The following is a 20705-nucleotide window of genomic DNA, read 5'->3' as shown; positions in this document are numbered from 1 at the left end:
GTACTGCTATTGAGAAAAGAGAAGAGTGCTTACCTATCCTGAACTGGAACTTTTGTATCTAGAAAGAAGACAACAGACATTATAAATCATAATATAAAGTTTATATCTAATATTTGCTAATCATCATAAAATATATGGTAGTTAAAAATTAATCACTTATCTGTTAGTGCTGTGTTGAGTGTTGATTCCCTGAGAGAATCCAAAAGTCTAGTGCATTCTTAAAAAGATCTTAAACCTTCATCTTGGCTTTCAGGAGTAAGTGCAAAAGCTATTCATACCATTCTTGCCAGTAAACCTGTGACTTGGACAAATTCAAAGGTGTTGGGGGGTCCCCAATCCAGAATACCGGATGCCTAAACAATGAAAATTAATTCTCTCCTCTTGGGAGCAGGCCTTTTTAGTCAGTCAATCTGGTTTTAACTGTACAGCAAAATTAATTGCTTAATTCTTACTAGTAATCATTTAAGCATGAATTGTTGCTAATATTCGATGTGCAAATACAATTCAATTCATATATTCACAAAATTTCCTGTGAAAAACTAGCATTTTTTGACCAGCTCCAGTAAAATGGTCTTTCTGCTACATTTGGAATTTGGTCAGTCAAATATTCCCTTATACCCTATTCTTCAAACCAACTTGTGTATAACAGATGCTGAGGTGCATACTTCTTCCTTCATGACTGGGGGGTGGGGGGGGAGGACGGAAATTTCGGTCCAGAAGATATGATTTCAGTGCTTATTAACCATGGATTACCTTACAAGAATCTAAATATTAAATCTGACTCATTATTAGGGCTTGAACAAGACAAACTTTTTAACATTCTCTCTCCCAACCAAAAAAGGAAGACAAATTTAGCTGCTGGTTTTGATATTGAAATGCAAAAGGAAATGGTTTTAAAATATATTTTTATTAAGTGGCCTGCCAACAACATAAGAAATTCTGTTTTGTCCATCCAACAACACAGCAATAATATGCAGAGGTGCAGGTGAAGTAAGACTTAGCATTGTAGGGTCATAGATAGTGCAAAGTGAATTATGAAGTTGATGCTTTTTAGTCCATGGATGGAGGGTATAAATTCACTCACTCTCTCAATCCCTGCTGTGAGTAATTTCCAAGTGTGATGGTATTGGCAACAGGCAAGGCATCCTCACAGTTGGAATGAGATACTATACTACAGAGCACCTTTGACAAGGGGAAATTAGATTAATGTAGAGCTTTTTTCACGTGGTATTATATTTTCTTCTTGAGGGAACAGTTTCATTGGAACCTTGCTAATCTACACACTGTTATACGTTGTATAAAGAAGGCGCTCTCTCCCATCTCAAAGAGTTAATGGCAGATGCTAGAGTAAGATTTAATATTACTATGACTTCTATATTTATAAAATATACTGCCCTACTAGAATATTCTGAACTATAAAATCTAAATAAAATGTGGTAAGCATTCTTTTCTTCATTTGCTAATTCACAGGTTTATAATTCTAATGGGCATCCATGTCCCTTGTGCAAATTTGCTACATCTACTTTTAGTGTCTGATATTTTTAACAGTCAAATCAGACATTCATACTGTCAGTATTCTTAATAGTTAGCTTGTTATTGTTCAAAGTATAATTCTCTATATTTTTAATACAAAATTGAATTATTCATGTTAAGACTACCAACAAACATTACACATTGTTATGTGGATACCTGGCCACTAGAAGTTAGACCACCAACTTATTTCACATCAGCAAACGAACAGCTGTTCCACTATTGTTCTGTAATCAAGCTAAAAGGAAAAGGCTTGAAATTCTTTGCCATTTTCTCAAGTCATCTAGTACCCTAACTTGTGGAGCTTCTTCTACATCATTTACCAGAGTTAGGTCCACTGCCATCAAAACTGGGTATTTGGAGGAGGCTGCTTAAAGTGGTGATAATTAAAAATGATGCAAATAAAAGAGGGCAGGTAGGTATTGAGCAAACTTCCTCTGACTGCTCTATTAATACACTTAATTTGTTTCATACACACTGCTATATAAATTGGGAGATCTTACCACAGTTAGAGTTTAATGTGCCACCAAGTACAAGGGACAATGCTTACAGTACAGTACAGCACCTTAGAGACTAACAAATATATTTGAGCATAAGCTTTCGTGAGCTACAGCTCACTTCATCGGATGCATGACTTGTCGAAAAGACTTTGCCCATACAGCAAGAGAGAGAAGCAAGGAGAGTTTGCTACTTGTAAAAAAAAAAAAAAAAAAAAAAAAAAAAAAAAAATCCACAAAATTTTACAGCTGGCGGGTACAATAGGAAAAATAAATTCCCAAGACAATAGGCAGTTATCTAGTCTCCTGACTAGGAAAGATTATCTCAAAATGTTGTGTATGACATATCTTTCAAGAGAACATATGTTGTAAAAAATGTTCTAAGTATATTTTATTGCATCCTACTGTGCTGTACTGTGTGCACCATCAAGTTTCTGTGTAACCTATTCAGAAGCTGAAATAAAACATTAATGGACTGGTATTTTTCAACTAGTTTTCTCCTTTTACAAATGCTATCATGAAAGGTACTCTGACCTTAATGCCTTTTAATGCTGGCAACCCAGGATAACCATCCTGGCAAGATTTATGGCTGCCGCCATCCCAAATTTCTAGGTCCCCAAAATGCTGTTAAGTGTGAGAGTTTATATGTACAACCTGGCACCCTACTAAATGCTTTGACAACTGTTCATGCCCTAAGACTGATGGGCCAGAACAGTGAATTACCTCTACCAGTGGCAAGCAGGCTTTTAAGATTAGTTTGATGCATGAACTAAAGAGTAGAGGTCTGAGATTCAGTATGGGCTCTGCAACAGCTTAAAGACTGATCCAAAGCAAGATGAGTTTATCTTTACTTTACCAAGCAGCAAATGGTCTTGGGATTACTGGATGCTTCAATACAGCAGTGTGGGCTACTACTTTTATATACTGTATTGAAGCTACTCAGATAAATGAAATATATTACTATCAATGTTTGTACTTTTTTCATGTGTAGTGTTTGGATGTTGTCATGTGGCTATATCAACATACAGAATGTAATATATCCTACATATATCTCCACAATTCCCAAAGGCAACGCTGGCAAGTGCATCAAATCAGTAAGGCAGGAAATCATTGTCACTGTTTAGGGATCAGGACTGGGGATCTTGTTTTACAATATTAGCAGGGTTGTAGTTCCAGGTGAATTTAACAAACAGATTTTTTTTTGACATCACCCATCACCACTGCCAGTATAACAATGGCAGTGACAAGAGTTTCATGGAGAGTGGAGGTTATCAGCCCAGTATCAACAACGAGTCTTGCAGGCAAGTCCCCCTTAGTAGTCCTACCAACAAACATGTAAAATCCAATGCAAAATACTTGTTTTCCCCTCCTCATTCTATTTCCTGAACTCCCTTCCCACAGCATCAAATTAAAGATTAAACACACTACCTGTCATGGCTAAAGTCCTCTTTCTTTTCCTCTGATCTCATCTTCCATATGTTGTAGTTATCACAAAGCTTTCAACTATGAAGTGGACCAAAATGCCAGTCTGGTGCTGTGAAACTTCTACTGTTTTTGTAAAAAAATGTACGTGATCCAAGCAGTTGCCAGGACTCTGGTTCTCTTGTACATGGCAATACCAGATTTTGACTGCCTCCTTTTTTCCTTGGCAATGGGGGATACTGATCCAGGTCATACTGACAGTTTCAGATTTTGATTTGTCAAGTCAAGATGCGCTTGGATATTCTTTGCTTGCTCATGATCTCTCCATTTCAGATAAGTAGTCTAGTAATAACTAGCACAAGATTTCTACTCTCCAGCAAAACATGCACTGAAGTGGCATAATGAGGCTTGCTATGGTTAAGCAGGAAGTCGCAGGCTGGTTTTAAAAGCCTAGACTTGGTTACTGCTGTGAAGACATTATTGCCCCATACATGCCTGGTAAAACATTCATATTTGAACCTTGATAACAAGCAAAGTCAAACACATGCATAGTTAGGAATCATGTGTTTACCATAGTGTGTGAATATGAAGAGTGGAGAGAACCATGTCACAACTTGAATAAAAATTTGGTAACTTTAAAACTTATTTATATCCAGACTGACAAGAAGTGAACTAGACACCAGTGAAAATCTGCAAAATTACAACAGCATCTACAAAAGCCAAACTGATTTACAGTACTCTGTGTGTATCCTAAATAACCCAGTAGTAATTAGTACCCAGTAGTTAAAGAACATCAATATCCTGAAGTCCCATCCACAGTAATTTGCCCACACATTCATGTGGGTTAATGGAACAGTTAAAAACAGGAAATTATGATTCACACAAAAGTGAAAAGAAAAGGGAGTAAGTATGTCCGGACCTGTAAAGTCATTCTAGAACAGTGATGGGCAAACTATGGCCTGCGGGTCACATCCAGCCCGCGGGACCGTCCTGCCCAGCTCCTGAGCTCCCGGCCAGGAAGGCTAGCCACTGGCCCCTCCCCCGCAGCCTCACCTCGCCGCCAGTGCTCTGGCCCACCACTCCTGCTGGGCAGCATGGCGGTGAGCTCCTGCTGTTCTGAGCAGCATGATAAGGGGGCGGGAAGCAGGGAGGTTGTATATGGGGCAGGGGTTCCCGGGGAGCAGTCAGGAGGCAGGGAGCAGTTGGATGGGGCGGAGGTTTGGGAGGGGGGCGGTCAGGGAACGGGGAGGGGAGGGTTGGATATGCGTGGGAGTCCCGGGGGGGCCTGACGGGGGGGGGGGGGTGTGGATAGGGGTTGGGACAGTCAGGGGATGGGGAACGGGGGGGTGTGGATAGGGGTTGGGGTACTGGGGGGGCGGTTAGGGGTGAGGGTGTGGATAGGGGTGGGGCAGTCAGGGGACAGGGAGCAGGGGGGTTGGATAAGGGGTGGGGTGTCCCAGGAGGGGGCGATCTGGGGACATGGAGCAGGGGGGGTTGGATGGGTCGGGGTTCTGACGGGGGCAGTCAGGGGGCAGGAAGTGGGAGGGGTGGATGGGGGCAGGGGGCCAGGCTCTTTGGGGAGGCACAGCCTTTCCTACCCAGTCCTCCATACAATTTTGCAACCCTGATGTGGCCCTCAGGCCAAAAAGTTTGCCCACCCCTGTTCTAGAAGGTACACAGTGAATCTGGTTCATCAGATGTAAAGGTATCTGCACTTAAGAGGTTGCAGGAAGAAAGAAATGAAAATCTTTAGGCAACATTTCTGACCACCCAACCCAGAAATAGCACAGGTAAATCTGATCATATGGTTTCCAACATCTACAAACTGTTCAGTACAGAGAAGCCACAGTCTGACCTGAGGAAAGTTGGAGACATGATATCAATATAAAATCAATAATCCATAAGAATATAATTCCTAGAAATATCCATGCTTCCACTGATCTGAGATCTGTTATTCCTAATACAAACCATGTAAGAGACATATTGGATACCAATATGGATGTATTTTTACCATGATACACCAGACTTGTATTGGAGATGGAGCGACTAGGGTGCTAATGCATTTGTATAGGGAAAGTCCCAATGCAACATTTTTGGTATTGCCAACACCCAAGCATCCAAAAATCTCGAGACTTTTCAAAAATAATAAATGGTTTCATTTTTTGTGTCCTCTAGTTACTATGCCTTTAGGGTTACATTTCAAGTTTTCCACTGCAACCATAAGGGCTAGAAACTTCGCTTCTTGAAAAGAAAAAAAAAAAAAGTTGTGTATTCAGTCAATGTTATATGGTGATGAGTTATAGCAGAGTATCTATGCTTTCCAAGCAAAAGGGCTATAAATACTTCCTGCACATAAAGAATGTTCCAAACATGGGGAAAAATGAAGCTGCCCCAAATGCTATCTCATTCTGCATTTTCTCTCAGTACAATTAAGGGAAGGCTGACAAATCCATTTGATTTATGCAGAGACATTCCCTATTTCTTATCACTTGTTATAAAAGCTTTATTCTAGAGCTTTCTGTTGGTGATTCAGTGGCAGTGTAGTAATTTCTATAATTTGGGGAGAAACAGGCAGTGTACAGGACATTTTCCTCCCACCTCATCCACTCCCTGATTTGTCTGTCATCTCAGTTTTTGTGTTGAATATTACTAACTAGTCAGCATGGCCTATTTTGGGTTTTTTCATATCTATATCTATAGATATCAGAGTCAAGGCTTTCTGTTCCAGCTTCATAACTGTACTCCGTAGTTGATACAGAGTTATGCTCTCAACATATATTAGGTAATATTGCCCTACACCTAGTTACATTTATATATATATTTTATTTGTATCACAAATGTATTCAACAAAATCTGCTCAAAATTAGCTTAGGTTTGTCCTCAATTTCTGCTGTTACAACTGGTATACTGACATTATCATGGCTACCATAAGGTACATAGTAGACATCAGATCCACGAGACAGTTTTACACAAATGCTTAGACAAGGCTGTATATATCCGAAAACATCCATTCCTTATGTTTATATTTATGTCTATGTAAAGATCATCTATGCTTAATCCGCTGTTTGCAATATCCAGATCAGAAGGTTGATAAAGGTTTTTCTATATTCTGGACACAGATGTGGGCAGAGCCAGTTTTTTGAGAGACATTCCATAGCACAGGTTTTAAAGAAATCAATTTTAATTGTAAATTAATGTTAGTGTAACAACCATTTGCACTTGACACTTTTCAACCATACCAGTGTTAATAAATTTAAACACACAACATTCATATGATGTAACTGAGACATGGAGAGATTAAATATAATTAGCCAATGACATCAGGAGTTGTGTAACAGAGGAGGAAATAGCATCTCCCAGCCCAATGCATTAACACAGCCATCCTTCCTACCACACATTTTGTGTTGCATTGCCTTGCAATGTTCATTTAACTTTTGCATATTATTTATTATACTGTAGACACTATTGAGGAAATTATGTTCCTGATTCTGGTGAAATATGTACCAAATCATTTCATGGTTTTGACTATTTTACACTGAGTCCAATATATTAGGAACCTCAACCATATCTGGATCTCTAAAAGTCTCCCCAGGAGTGAAGTCAAACAAAGCTAATCAAGCTTGTCCATCCCAGTCCTTCTGAAATCACATGGGAATTTAAAATGGAAACAGCTGTTGATTTCTGGTTATTACACAAAGGAGAAATGAGAGTTTGTCTTCAGAGCATCTATTACATATCCAGAGTTAGAATACTGAATAAGACATGGATCAAAAAGGTTGGACACCTATTAGTCAGAGATAAAACATGAAATCTTTTGGGTGGGAGGGTTTACACAGGAAGACCCCTTCATTAATGAGACCCAGAAGCTACACCTTTGTAAGAAGCCCAGTCACCTTGCCACTCCCAGCCACAGGGATTTCCAGTAGAACGCTACCCTTGATTCTACCTAAGGACTCCATCTTTTGTATCAACTTCTGGCCAGCAGATTGAGAAGCCTCATACACTCTAGCTACTAGAATAGAGAAAAACTTTGCCTGCTCTCTTACTATTAAAAGCCTTCCCTTTGCTATGAAGGGTGGATCTTCATTATTCCACCTCTCCTCCAGACCGTCCAGAGTCCTCCTCCCCCACAATAACTAGTACATGCTTCTGCTGTTTCTCACTGTCTTTCCAAAGCAGCTGCAGAAGCATCAGACTGACATTGACAGTTTTCCTACTTGACCACAAGGTTCTGAATAGTAGTATTCTTAGTTTTGGTCTGTTGCTGCTTTGCAAAGTTTAAGCAGCACTGGAGCTGTCTGGAGATTCTGGAAGAGAACACCGTATCAATTTAATTTCAGTTCACATTGGAAGATTACTTTTGCAACCATAAAGGCTACAGACTTCACTTTTTAAAAACAGAAGCTTAAATTCTGCAGGTTTCAGAGTAGCAGCCGTGTTAGTCTGTATTGGCAAAAAGAAAAGGAGGACTTGTGGCACCTTAGAGACTAACAAATTTATTTGAGCATAAGCTTTCGTGAGCTACAGCTCACTTCATCAGATGCATTCAGAAATGGATGTCTCAGGTTCTCCAGGCTCTCTCAGAAAAATTACCCACCCACCAGACTGGAGAGTGAATTTTTCTAGCCCTAAATATTGACATGAATGAAGTGAGAACTATGGTCTGCATAGTCAATATAGGTCTATGAAACACAGACTGTTCCAGCAGCTTATTTTCTCTGCTATCCTGCCAATTTGTAGAAGCAGAGGGAAGGCTCCAAGCCTCCTTGTCCTGAATCTTGCTTCTAAAATTATATACTGTGGGGGAGAATTAAGGGGATTTGCTAACAAACTGCTTGACAAGGTACATCTTAGACTTGTAAGCAATGAATAAAGCCATCTCTAATATCTCCCGGATATCTACCATCCCCTCAAACTCAATACTCTCATTGATTTAGACATCTCCTCACACTCTACCGGTGTACCTACCCTAGCCTTCCTTTTACCCAGCCTCACAATTTTGGTGTCCTTTCATATTTCTTATTTATATACGTGCCCTCAGCAAATCCTGATCCTTGTCTTGTAAAGTACATTTCCAAAAATGTTTCCCTTCCTCTCTATCCCCAAAACCAAGATGTTAGCACAAGGGTGTCAAATATATGACCTATTATCTGGATCCAGCTTACATGATGGATATTTATGTGGTTCACACGACTTTCATATTTTCCCAAATCTCAGCTTTGATTTTGTTGAAGTCTTTAGCTGTCATGGTTGTGAAGAAAGTCTTCCAAACATGAAAATTAGCGTAAACCAACATACGGATGTCTGCCTGAGTCTGCAGACAGCCCAATACAATACCACTGAGGGTGGAGAACTACCTAAAGTGCCAACTCAGAAGCCTAATGATAATGTCAACATTAACTATTTAATCATTTTAGCAGATGAAATGATGGAAGAGATGTGAAGGCTCAAGGTGGTGAGAATTGCTGCAGTGAAGGAAATGCAGAGGAGAGAACAAAGACAACTTAGGCTGTGTCTACACTGCCACTTTCAGTGTTAAAACTTTAGTCGTTTTATCGCTCCCGGGGATAAAGCTACCACCCCTCATTCGGGGTGGTTATTTTTTAATCACCGGGAGAGCTCCCGCAGGACAATAAAGCATGACTACACTGCCCATGTCACAGGGCTACCACAGCTGTGCTGTAACTTGGGCAGTGTAGACATACCCTTATAACAATCAGGGAAGAAGGAGATAATGAAAAGACAGTGGGGAAAAAAAGAGAGGACAGAAGTAGATAGCGCCCAAGGGGAGAAGTAAAAATGCCGAACGTGACAATAAAGACTCAAATAGCAAGCCTTTAGTTACTACCTAACTGTGTTCCTGTGTTAGGAAGTGGTCAGACCACGGCACTTTTTATACTACAGAGGTTTCTCCCTCATCTGTTTCATTAGTCCACCAAAGAAATGTGGGCAGATGCCACAGTGATGGGTGTAGCATGAACACCTAGACAGATAATAAATGTAATCCTATACTCAGATGAAATTACACCATATATTAAGCATTGTAGTAATGTTATCTATGGTCCACAGTTCTAAGGCAGTATCAAAAACCAAGTTTCTAGTGTACCCAGAGATAAGGAGTGGATTTAAGAGGCATTGTAGTAAACTATCAGGCACATTTGAAAATAATCTGGAAGGCAAATTTGTTTTGAACTCCTTCATTCTACACCTTTAAAATTAGTCTCAGGTTTTTCACCTATGATTGTTCGGATGCATTAACCAACAGACTAACCAATTAACTATTCCTACTGTTGGAGAAATTGATCTTCAAACTCAATTTGATGGGGCTAGAAGGAGAAGCAGTTCTTAGGTTTAAAGTTATAAAAGGAATGAAAGGGGGCTGTTTATTCTACTGAGAGGATATCTGAACTTAGGGTCAAATTTCTGTAATAGCTTCATTAAAGGGCCTCCCTTAAAGGTTCATCATCATCAAAAGGTTACTGAAGAACTTTACATGACAGGGCCTAGGGAAGAGATGTTATACAGTAAGTGTTATATGACTAATACATAGGAAAGGAATGTTTGAATTATTATATGTGGCATCTTAGAGTAATGTGTGTACATTTATGATCTTTGGATCTGGATTTGCCATTGGAAGCTAAATTATTAATCCATGAATTAATCCTGCTACCACAGAAACTACATCAAAAGTAATAGATGATTATGCTTCTTTTAAGAGCACTGATATAACTTTAGTAAATTGAAATACTGATGCTTAACAAATCCTAACAAAAACCTGCAATATGACTCGTTTACTACTAATTTACTCATTTACTATGAGCCTACTAATATTCAACGGTATTCTAGGCAGTTATTCCCCCTTACGATTTTTCATTAACAAACTAACAAACAAAAAAAAGATCCCTACTGGAGTCTCCAGTTTGGAATTAATTTTCTTAATTCTCAGTGCTGTGTGTCCTTCTTGAAAACAGGCAGTCTCAGAGTCAGTTTAATGAGGAAGAAAATTCCTGCTGCGACTCAAAGGCCCCCCTCTACAGTTTGAATATTTAGACATATCATTTGGAGAGGGTACAAATTGAGAGAATGAAGAAAAGGACTAGTTTAAGCTTGCTTACCATCTGTTAGGGTTCTATGTTTAAGCACACTTGTTTTCATCAGGCTACTAGTTTTGCAAACTCACCATGGGGAACTGAAGGCCAAGTTGTGTTCTTTCCTTTTTCCATAAAAATATTCAAAGGCCAAATTATGCCCTTAGTAACATCTGTACAGCCCAGCTGAACTGCCTTCAAATTAAATCAGTAGTACAGTGTACAGCTGCACTGAAGAGTAATGATGTGACATGGATGTAAACAAAGGCATAATTTGACCTGCACAATTTGTACTGCGTGTGGGAACTAACAAAAACATCTTGACTTTCAGATCCTTTGTTAAGTTTACAGTGTTAGTTGAAAAATATTTGTATGTTTAAATTGGAACTGAAAATCACTGAAACATGACACCCATGGTGATGCCATTTTTAGTCACTTTTCAGGTTAGAAAGGCAAGTGGAAGATAGATTACCAAACAGAACACAGGAAAACTGCCTCAGAGAAATATCACCTAAAGAAGGTATGTTTTGCAAAAGCTAGATTTTACAAAATCTGCATGTGAGGCCAAAATTAGTTGACAGTCTCCCTAAAAATAAGGAGGAATTCACTAGTCACCCAGAAAGATGGGTAGTTTTGTAAACAGACCCCACTACAGTGTCTAAGAGAAGCCCTGCACTAAAAAATATTGCTTTACATAAGTATTTCTGCCTTGTAGTTTCCTCAGACATCCAAACTTCTGAAAGTCAGGCTCTTTGTAGGAAGTCAGGTCAGTTTTATAAACCCATTAAAAAACCCAACCTTTCACAGTTTTTTGACTGACGTCTCGACAGGCAAGAACAAACACGTCAAACAAAACTGAAAACCTCCCTGAAGCCTCTGGGTTGCAGGCCTGAGAAAATGCAAAATTAACCTGTCTTAATGCCACTCTCTCTTCTGGTGGTCTGGCAGACTGCTGAGGCAAGAAGAGAAACAGAAACCTATGGCCACTACAGTGTCCCAGTAGCCTGCTAAAATAAAGAAATTTATTGTATGTAGTTTGTGTCAAAATCCACAAGGAGCAATGAGCAGAAAGTCAGCTGCACAGCTGAGTGAGGCATTTAACTTGAACAGCAATTACTTGTGACATGCTATTTATAGCCATAGAGGCACCAAAATTCATGGCAGATCTAACAGAGTAGCTATAACTTTGGAATAGCAGATTCTTTGTGGTAAGTGTGGCCCAAGTATCTCTAAAAGGAGTAAATATAAATATTTAAGAAACAGCTCTCAGTTGCTAGAAGCTGAGGAATGATCCCCACATCAGAGTTCTATCATGTTTTCATGCCTTTCTATTAGGAATTCGGGGATATAGCTGGACCTTCATCTTAAAACCCCCATTCTTCTAGACATCCTAGCAGTATATTTTATATTCAAGAATGCAAAAATCTTAGATTATTAAATTAATAAACTACTTGCATGTTCCCTAAAGAAACATTTCACTTAGTGCTGCTTACCATTACAAATACAGTGCATGTTGAGACATCCAGACCGTCAGCACAAAATGTCCATAGTCTCATGACAGAGTGAGAAAGCATAGGGGAGTAGATCCTCAGTTGGTTTAAGTTGCTAATTGATTTCAGTGGACCTAGAAAATTTACACATTGGCTGAGGATCTGTCCCATGGTGTGTAAGCACCATTTCAGGATGAAGCAGCCACATATGAAGTCACCCCGGCTGAGTGCCAATAAAAAATTCCTGCCACACTATCTTGTATGTACTACATATTTTACAAAAGGATTTTACAAAAGTTTGAAGGGTTTTTTTAAAATTGATATTATTTTTAATATCCCATCACCAAAAGGCAGAATAACTTGTTACCACAATTCCAATTTCCCATCAAAAACCTTGAAAAAATGTTTGTACACTTCTCTGACAAAGTCTTATAACTTTAAGGTTTTGAAGGACTTTAATAAGACATTGCTTCTTTCTTTTCTGTCAGTTGTGAAGAATAATTGCGAGATCATCCTTGGAATAAGACGGTATCCCATTTCCAGTCCAGTATTATGTAACCAACTTAGTGAGTGTACTCTATATTGTAATACTATATTTTTTCTCTATATGAGAACTCAGTGCACAGGAAGCTGGGGTATAAATCTAGAGCACTCCAGCGTGACACACACTAAGTGTCCATGTGGACCCTGCTGCTGTTCACTAAAAGAAAACACTGTGCACATTACTATAACAGAATGTCAGTGACCCATTTTTAGTGCATAGCTGCAGGGTCCACGTGGTCAGAGTGCAAAGCACACAGAGCGTTCTAGGTTTACTCCCTAGCTTGCTGTGCAGTAAGTGCTCATGCAGCCATAACTTCAGTGGTAGACTCCAGAAGTGAGTGAACAGGTTGATACCATGAGTGCATAAAATTTAAGTCTGGGGCTGAAATCAGGCAATCATCCATCTACAATGCTGACAATCTCGACAGGAATGCAGAGGATGCCATTTTATAGAGCATGTATTTCTGTATGTGGAGGGTGCCACACAACATCTGGATCACGACATCGAAAAGGTTTGACCACAAATTAATCCTAGCCACACTATCTTCTGTTCACACTAGAGTCTATTCTTCAGACTCATGGCTTCAGAATCATACCTGAAGGGTCTTCACACTGAGGCTGAAGGTAGGGTAGACTGGCCACCAGCAGTGCAGCAGATTTGCTATAAGAGCAGATGAAGCACAACTGGCATCAGAAGACCCGATCTTTATTCCCAGCTTTGCAACTCATTTCCTGTGTGATACAGGCAAGTCATTATTACATACTTCAATTTTCTCATCAATAAAAGACAACTATATTTCCCTAATTCATAGAGAAGTTGGGGAATACACAGTTTTGTAAATAGCTCGAGATAGCATAGATTTGCCTTCCATTCACCATCTTGAAGCAGGGACAGCAAGACATTCCAGAGCCCGAGACCCTTCTCGAGAATAGTAGCCCCCTCTCTGTTATCTCAAGCAGGATCTAGAGTCAGTGCCCCCTCTGACTGAAAATAGGGTGGTATAATCACAGGAAAAGAACAGTTTCAGATAATCCAGACAATTTAGTGCTTTATGTTTACATAAAGCAACTTAAAATCTATTCAGAAGCTCCCAGGTAACCAATACAGATATCAGAAAATAGGTGTCATTTACTCTATACATGATTCCTCTGCTTACCAAGCACCTTCTGGACTAGTTCTACCTTCTAAACATACATGATGTAGCTCTAAGTAGAGGATGTCACAATAGTCCAATCTTAAAGTCCCAAAGGCACACATTATAGCAGCAAGACCTGCATTCAAAAGATAAGGCTATATCCTTCTGGACAGGCACAGATGGTAAAATACCTTCTCTACCCTGGCCGCTACCTGATCTCCTAAAGGCAGCAGTTTGTCTAGTCAGACCCTCTAAAGTATAAATTTGGATTATCAATAGCAGCTGAATGCCATCAATCCTAGGAGCAAATACAACTTCTGCCAAATCTTCTGGTTGTTTTCTCCAGTTTACCAAAATCACCTGTCTTGTATGGATTAAGCTTCAGCCAGCACCCAATCTCCATCAGAGTGAAACTTGGGTGAAACTTTTCAGCGGCTCCTGCTGGGCAGCCAAGATGGTGACAAAGCTGAGCTCAGCATTCTGAAAGCACTGTAGCCCAAGTCTCATCACTGAATCCTGCTCCCATGCCTCATATATACGTGAAACAAGGAGGACAATAAACTGGAACCCTGAAGTACTCCACAAGATTGATATTTATAAGCAATGGCCCAATACAATTCTTTGGGACCATTCAGCTACGAAAGAGCAAAACCACTCAAAAGCAACTCGACCCATTCTTGCCTGTGACCACAACGGAGTAAGCAACACTCTGTGAGATTCTATGATTAACAGTATTGAAAGCAATTACCAGATCTAGTAATATCAGAATGGACACTTGTTTTTTGGCCATCACTAGGAGACGATCAAACACACACAGGGACAGTCTTTTTACCAAACCAAGTCGATACCCAGAAAAAAAGGTCAAGGATGTCTGAAGCTGCTGGATACTGTGAGAATTTTCTCACCATTAACAGTTTTCTTCTTGCTTCCTTCTAGGATCCAGACTTGGATGTGACTAGAGCCAAACTGTGAAGGGAACTGGTGCTTGCCTAGCCAGTTTCCCCATCCTCTCTGTTCCTTATGTAGCAGTAATTTCTAAAGGACAACACAGGTCCTTGGAGAAAACAGAGAAGGCAGAATCAGTGGTACTTAAAGCTCCACAGAAGGGTAAACTGGATTTTTTCTTCAGTGGGGGTAGGAGGACGGAAGTTTAACATAATGAAATGTATCTATTTAGCTACGTCACTAGTTTAAACATTCACTAAGGTTCTTTCCTCTATTTACGTTTTCAGTTGTGTGACCCAAGATGTTGCTTATCTTTTTTGGGGGGAAGATATGGGAGAAAATGGGTAGTTTGGTTTGCGAATTGTTTTTAAAAAAATTGTTAGTAAAGTTTTCTTCAGTAAGATGTATGGCTGTACCAAGCTACTTATGGCGCATTTCAACAGAGCTAAGGGATGCCTTTGCTGCAATCTGGACAGCCAGGGCTTTCAAGAAGATGAAACAGACTAGCAGGACACAGCCAAGGATCTTAACTTCTGCTGTGACCACATCCAAAATTTGCATGAGCCAAAAACAGACTGCAATGTCAGCCTGCCCACATAACCACAGAATTTTTGATAACAGACCATTCTGGAGCACAGAAAAGCAGGAACATGTAGATTCCTCTATGCATGCACAGAGCTGATGAAGATTTAACCCTAAATTCTTTGTTGCCATAACGTTTTCTGTAATATTTGTAAATCTAGTTTCCTTTGAGTTTCTTCTTAGCATACCCAAATATAAATTAAGTTGTCTTGAATAGCTTTTATCTGTAATCTTATCTCAAAGATGCAAGCTAACAATTAAAAAATTACAAGAAATGGGTTAAAGTATAGTTTTGTTGTTGATAGCATTCCATATAGACACTCACTTCTTCCCTTTTTTTGGAGACACTTATTTTCAAGGGTCTCTCACATGAGACAATGTGGATCTCAACTCTTAGTACTGAGTAACAGCAAAAATCAAGGAGGCTTACAAAATTGGAGGCAAAGAGGAAACCTTTGTCAGGAAAGACAAGCTTGTTTTTAACTGATCCTTAGCAATAAAAGATTTCAGCTGTAAAAGGGTTACCATCCTCAGAGTACCCTAAGTTTGTTTGTTATACTCTCTATAATATAATAGTGACCTTCAGTACTGAAGGTATTCAACTAAAGATTAATATCTCTTGAACAGAGCATTTAACTGCAGACATCAGAGATAATGAACCAAGGCAAAGGAGATTGCAGGATTTAGGATTATAGTCAGGATCAAGTCAGGTTAAAGCTGTTACAGCACTCTGGCATTGTTGCTCTTTGCAAGTGCACTAAAAAAATGCTACAGCTGTTTTAGCACATTTCATAGAACAAGACTATTTATTTGCTTCCTCCATTAGACTATTAGTTTTAATGTATCTATTAAGAGTGATTGGCATGTGCCAAAATAGTTAGCGGTTCTGATAGGAATCTAGCCTTTTGAATACCTATTAAACTCTAGGGTTTCCTCACTCCTAGTGGCACTACTACAGGGACGGTTCCTCCTAACATTTTTCCAAAAATAAAGGCTCCAGTTCTCTCCCTGGTCATTATCCATAGTTCAGTCATAGCTGTGCTTAGGATTTAGTAGCCAACATAAGGGAGAAGCTGCATGTCCGGCTGGCTGGCAGCTGGCCAGTAGTCTCTGCCGCGCTCTATTTACATCCTACATTGCTCAGTGGTCTCTTCCACCACCAAACTACTTGTACTCAAAAGTGAAATGTGAATGGCTTTGGGCCATCTGAGTCAAGTAGCTATTCTAAGAAGCCATAAGGAAGCCCCAAAGCAGCAGAGTATGACCTGAGCTCAACTGAGAGGTAATCATTTCTACTGGACCCTCAACCTTCAGAATTGGGGCTTGTCTTCACTACCGGGGAAATAGATGCTGCTGCAATTGATGCAGCTGCAATCGATGCAGCAGGTGTGGATTTAGCAGGTCTAGTGAAGACCCACTAAATCGACAGCAGAGTGCTCTCCGGTCAACTCTGGTACGCCAGCTCCCCGAGAAATGTAAGGTAAGTCGATCAGAGAGAGTGTCTCCCATAGGCGCCAACTTCCCCTCTGCCCCGTGGATGCTCGACCCCCAAGTCCCTACCCCGTCCCACCTCTTTACTGCCTCCCCCTCAAGGGCACCACATCCTCACTCCTCCCCCTCACGCCCAGAAAGTCCTAAACGCAGCCAAACAGCTGTTACGCAGCAGGTGGGAAGCGCTGGGATGGGGAGGAGTGCGGATGCAGCGAGCTCGGGGGAGGAAGAGGAGGTGGTGGGGCAGGGGGACCTTGGCTGCCGGTGGGTGTGGATCACCTGCTAAATTTTTCCCCATGGGTGCTCCAGCCCTGGAGCACCCATGGAGTCGGTGCCTATGGCGTCTCCCATTGACGCAGCAAAGTGAAGACACTGTGGTAAGCTGACCTAAGCTATGTTGACTCCAGTTATGTTATTCATATAGCTGGAGTAGAATAGCTTAGGTCGACTTACCCTGTAGTGTAGACAAGGCCTTAGAGAGAGAGAAGGGATAAAGGAGTAAGAGCAGAGTTACTGGAGTGCTGAGAATTAGTGTTGGTAGAAATATAGGAAATCCTCAGATGAAAAATGGTATAAAAATGCTGATTAATTATCTGAACAGATCTTAACAACAGTTTTGGTTTTGAATGATTGGAGACAGTTTAAGTAGCTTTTTGAAATCTTGCCTAAACTAGTTTATTCATCTTTAGTCTACATACAGTATCCAATTCTTTGCAGTACACAAAATCACAGAATAGTTATTTGCTACATTTCTTTATCCCAATCCAAAAAACAGTGCTAAACAGTAGGTGGAGGGAGAAAAAAAAAAATCTATGCTAAAGCACTAATTTCAGTACAAGCAACTGCTGCCTTCTCAAAAAACATTCAAGATTTCTACTGAACTCAATAAGGTAATTTAAAGTTTGAGCAGGGATCTGACAAGTTTCTCTATTAATCTCAAAGGATTACCTGAATTCTGTTTATTGAGGCAAGTGTACTAGTATTCAGACTTCACTTGAGTTTAAAGCAAATAGTTGTATCTGACAGCATGACAGCACACTCTGGCCATGACAGTTTGCAAATTACATGAATCACTCCAATTAGCGTAAACATGATATTCTAAAATCTTTGCGCCAGATTTTCAAAAGCGCTCAGCATCAAGTAGTTCAATGAGGGCTACAAGGGGATGAGCACTTTTGAAAAATCTGGCCCCTTCATAGAATCACAGAATATCAGGGTTGGAAGGGACCTCAGGAGGTCATCTAGTCCAACCCCCTGCTCAAAGCAGGGCCAATCCCCAATTAAATCATCCCAGCCAGGGCTTTGTCAAGCCTGACCTTAAAAATTTCTAAGGAAGGAGATTCTACCACCTCCCTAGGTAATGCATTCCAGTGTATCACCACCCTCCTAGTGAAGAAGTTTTTCCTAATATCCAACCTAAACCTCCCCCACTGCAACTTGAGACCATTACTCCTTGTCCTGTCCTCTTCTACCACTGAGAATAGTCTAGAACCATCCTCTCTGGAACCACCTCTGAGGTAGTTGAAAGCAGCTCTCAAATCCCCTCATTCTTCTCTTCTGCAACTAAACAATCCCAATTCACTTAGTGCATAAATGGGATCTTAGGTCTCCTAATAACTTGACCCCAACTAGGGGTGCTGAGCACCTATGAAAATATAGATCTCAGAACAAATGGAAATCTATGGTCGTTGGGTAGGAACCCACTCAAGGAACTTGCTTGCAGGCTTTGTTGAATTATGCAACTTCATGGAGAGCAGTTTGGCAGTGCTGAAGACTAATGTAGGGCCAATGATGATGATGAAGCAGAGAGAAGTCTGTGTTAAGTGTCTTGCTATACCCCTTGGAGTGACAATCTTTTGGCTGTATGAACACAAAACAGGACATTGAATACTGATGGTGGCGGATAAAACCTCTGGTGACAAGAGTCTGCTCAAACACTGCACTTTATTTCAAATACAGAGCTCCTGAGGGGGGAGGGAACTGTTTCACAGGGAAAACAAACCTCTTGCAAAAGACTCTAAGACAGCAAGAGAGAAAACATATGCTATCCTCTGTGAAAATAGACACAGTGGGAGGATGTGGTAGATTCTGCAAACATAACAGCAGGAAGAACTTTCAATTTCAAAAGGAAAGAAACTCTCCTCCACTTCTCTAGATGAGACAGAAATCCTGATTAATTATGATTTTTGTTCAGAGTAGTGGATCCAATGTAAGAGAAATTGTACAATAAAGAAAAGCACTTTCATTATATAAACATGTTCATCCTTTTTTTCCCCCCTGTATAATAATCTGGAATTTTTCCAAGAGATGGTTAGAAGTTACCTTGCGCAGTAATGATGGTTCTTCGAGTTGTGTCCCCCTATGGATGCTCCACTATAAGCGTGCTTGCATCCCTGCGCTGCTGATCAGAGAACTTTGGCAGCAGTATCCATTAGGCCTGCACATGTGCTGTCTCTCCCCGGGCTCCACCATGAGGCTAACCCGCATGGAAGGGCGAACCTCCCTCAGTTCCTTCTCTACTGCAGAGTCCCTGACAAGAACTCCCAAGTGGAGGGGAAGAAGGTGAGCTGTGGAGCACCCATGGGGACACATCTCGAAGAACCATCGTTACTGCACAGAGTAACGTCGTCGTCTTCTTCTTCAAGTTGTGTCACTATGGATGCTCCACTATAGGTGACTCCCAAGCAGTATCCCCTCTGGAGGGCTAGGGCTTTGGAATCGAGTCAGTTACAGATGACAATACTGTGGAGTCAAAGATAGCATTGGAAGAAAAGTCTCCACTAAATTGCATAATGCTCTGCCAAATATGCGCAGATGCCCAGGTTGCTGTTCTACAGGTTTCTGAGATAGGGACATTCTTGAGGACAGCAACAAAGAAGGAAACCGACCTCGTGGCATGAATGTGAACACCAGATGGAGGTGTTGCTGCAAGCCTGATAGCATTACTTAATGCAGTTCGAGACCCATCTGGAGACTCTGGGCTAATATAGCTGAGCCTTTGGATCTCTCTGCAAAAGAAAGGAACACCCCACGAGACTTGCTGAAAACCTTCATCCTATCCAGATAAAAGGCCAGAGCTCTCCTAACATCTAATGTGTGTCGTATAGCCTCTCTGTTGCAGTGAGGGTAAAAAGTCAGGTAGTGAATCAGTTGGTTTATGTGAAAGAGGGAAGTCACCGTGGAGAAGAGCTTCGGGTGTGGTCTGAGGGTGACCTTGTCCTGAAAGAATATTGTATGGGTGTGTGTGCCATCAGTGCTGCTATTTCCCCTCTTCTCCTTGCTGAAGTGATAGCCACCAGGAAGGCTATCTTCGCTGACAGTTGTGTGAGCAAACTAGTGGCCGTGGGTTCAAAGGGAGGTCTAGTCAGACTCTTTAGCACAAGGCTTACGTCCCATTACAGGGTGGAGTGTCTGGGTTGGGGAAAAAGGTTTAATATACCCAGAATTGTTTTGTGGTTGGGTGTGAAAGCACTGAGTATGCCTCTACTTGTCAATGGAATGCCGCGATAGCTGCTAGGTGAACATTGAGTGAATTGATTTTTTTTTGAGAGAGACAGTATGTAATCTAGGACCATTCAGAGAGTAGCGGATATTGGCAAAATTTGTAGGGAATCACACCAAATCTGAAACCTGGACCTTTTTTGTAGGTAAGTACAACATGTAGTGGATTTTCTACCGTGCAGTAACACTTCCTGTACCTCCTGAGCACAGGATCCTTCTATGTGGTGGAACCATGAAGGAGTCAGGTCTTGAGGTAAAATATCCACAAGTTGGGATGGAGAGTGTCCCCTTTGTTCTGGGATAGGAGAAATGGAGCAGGTTGCAGAGAGAGATCAGTAGGAGGTCACCAGCTGTGCCAGGGAAGGACATCACGTCTGTCTCAGCCAGTAGGGACCAATGAATATGACATTTGCTTGCTCTCTCTCTCTCTCTCTCTCTCTATCTTTAACAGGACTTTCGATAGTAGTGGAAACAGGGAAA

At 40.8% G+C, this 20705-nt stretch overlaps 1 protein-coding gene across 2 annotated transcripts in view; it reads right to left on the bottom strand.

Annotated features, from left to right (window-relative positions):
- The window catches only part of PPP3R1 (protein phosphatase 3 regulatory subunit B, alpha), an 85435-nt gene that overhangs the window by 39421 nt on the left and 25309 nt on the right, over nt 1-20705 (bottom strand). The window contains exon 2 of one of the 2 annotated variants that reach the window (XM_077814008.1): nt 34-58. The exons of the other annotated variant lie outside the window; for it this stretch is intronic. The gene's annotated coding sequence lies outside the window, so the exon portion shown is untranslated. The remainder of the gene's footprint in view (nt 1-33; nt 59-20705) is intronic. 2 annotated transcript variants of the gene reach the window in all.

Source organism: Eretmochelys imbricata, chromosome 3, assembly GCF_965152235.1.
Source record: "Eretmochelys imbricata isolate rEreImb1 chromosome 3, rEreImb1.hap1, whole genome shotgun sequence".
Classification (NCBI taxonomy): Eukaryota; Metazoa; Chordata; order Testudines; family Cheloniidae; genus Eretmochelys; species Eretmochelys imbricata.
The sequence above is the reverse complement of the archived record's forward strand: the minus strand, read 5'-3'. Positions and strand labels throughout refer to the sequence as shown.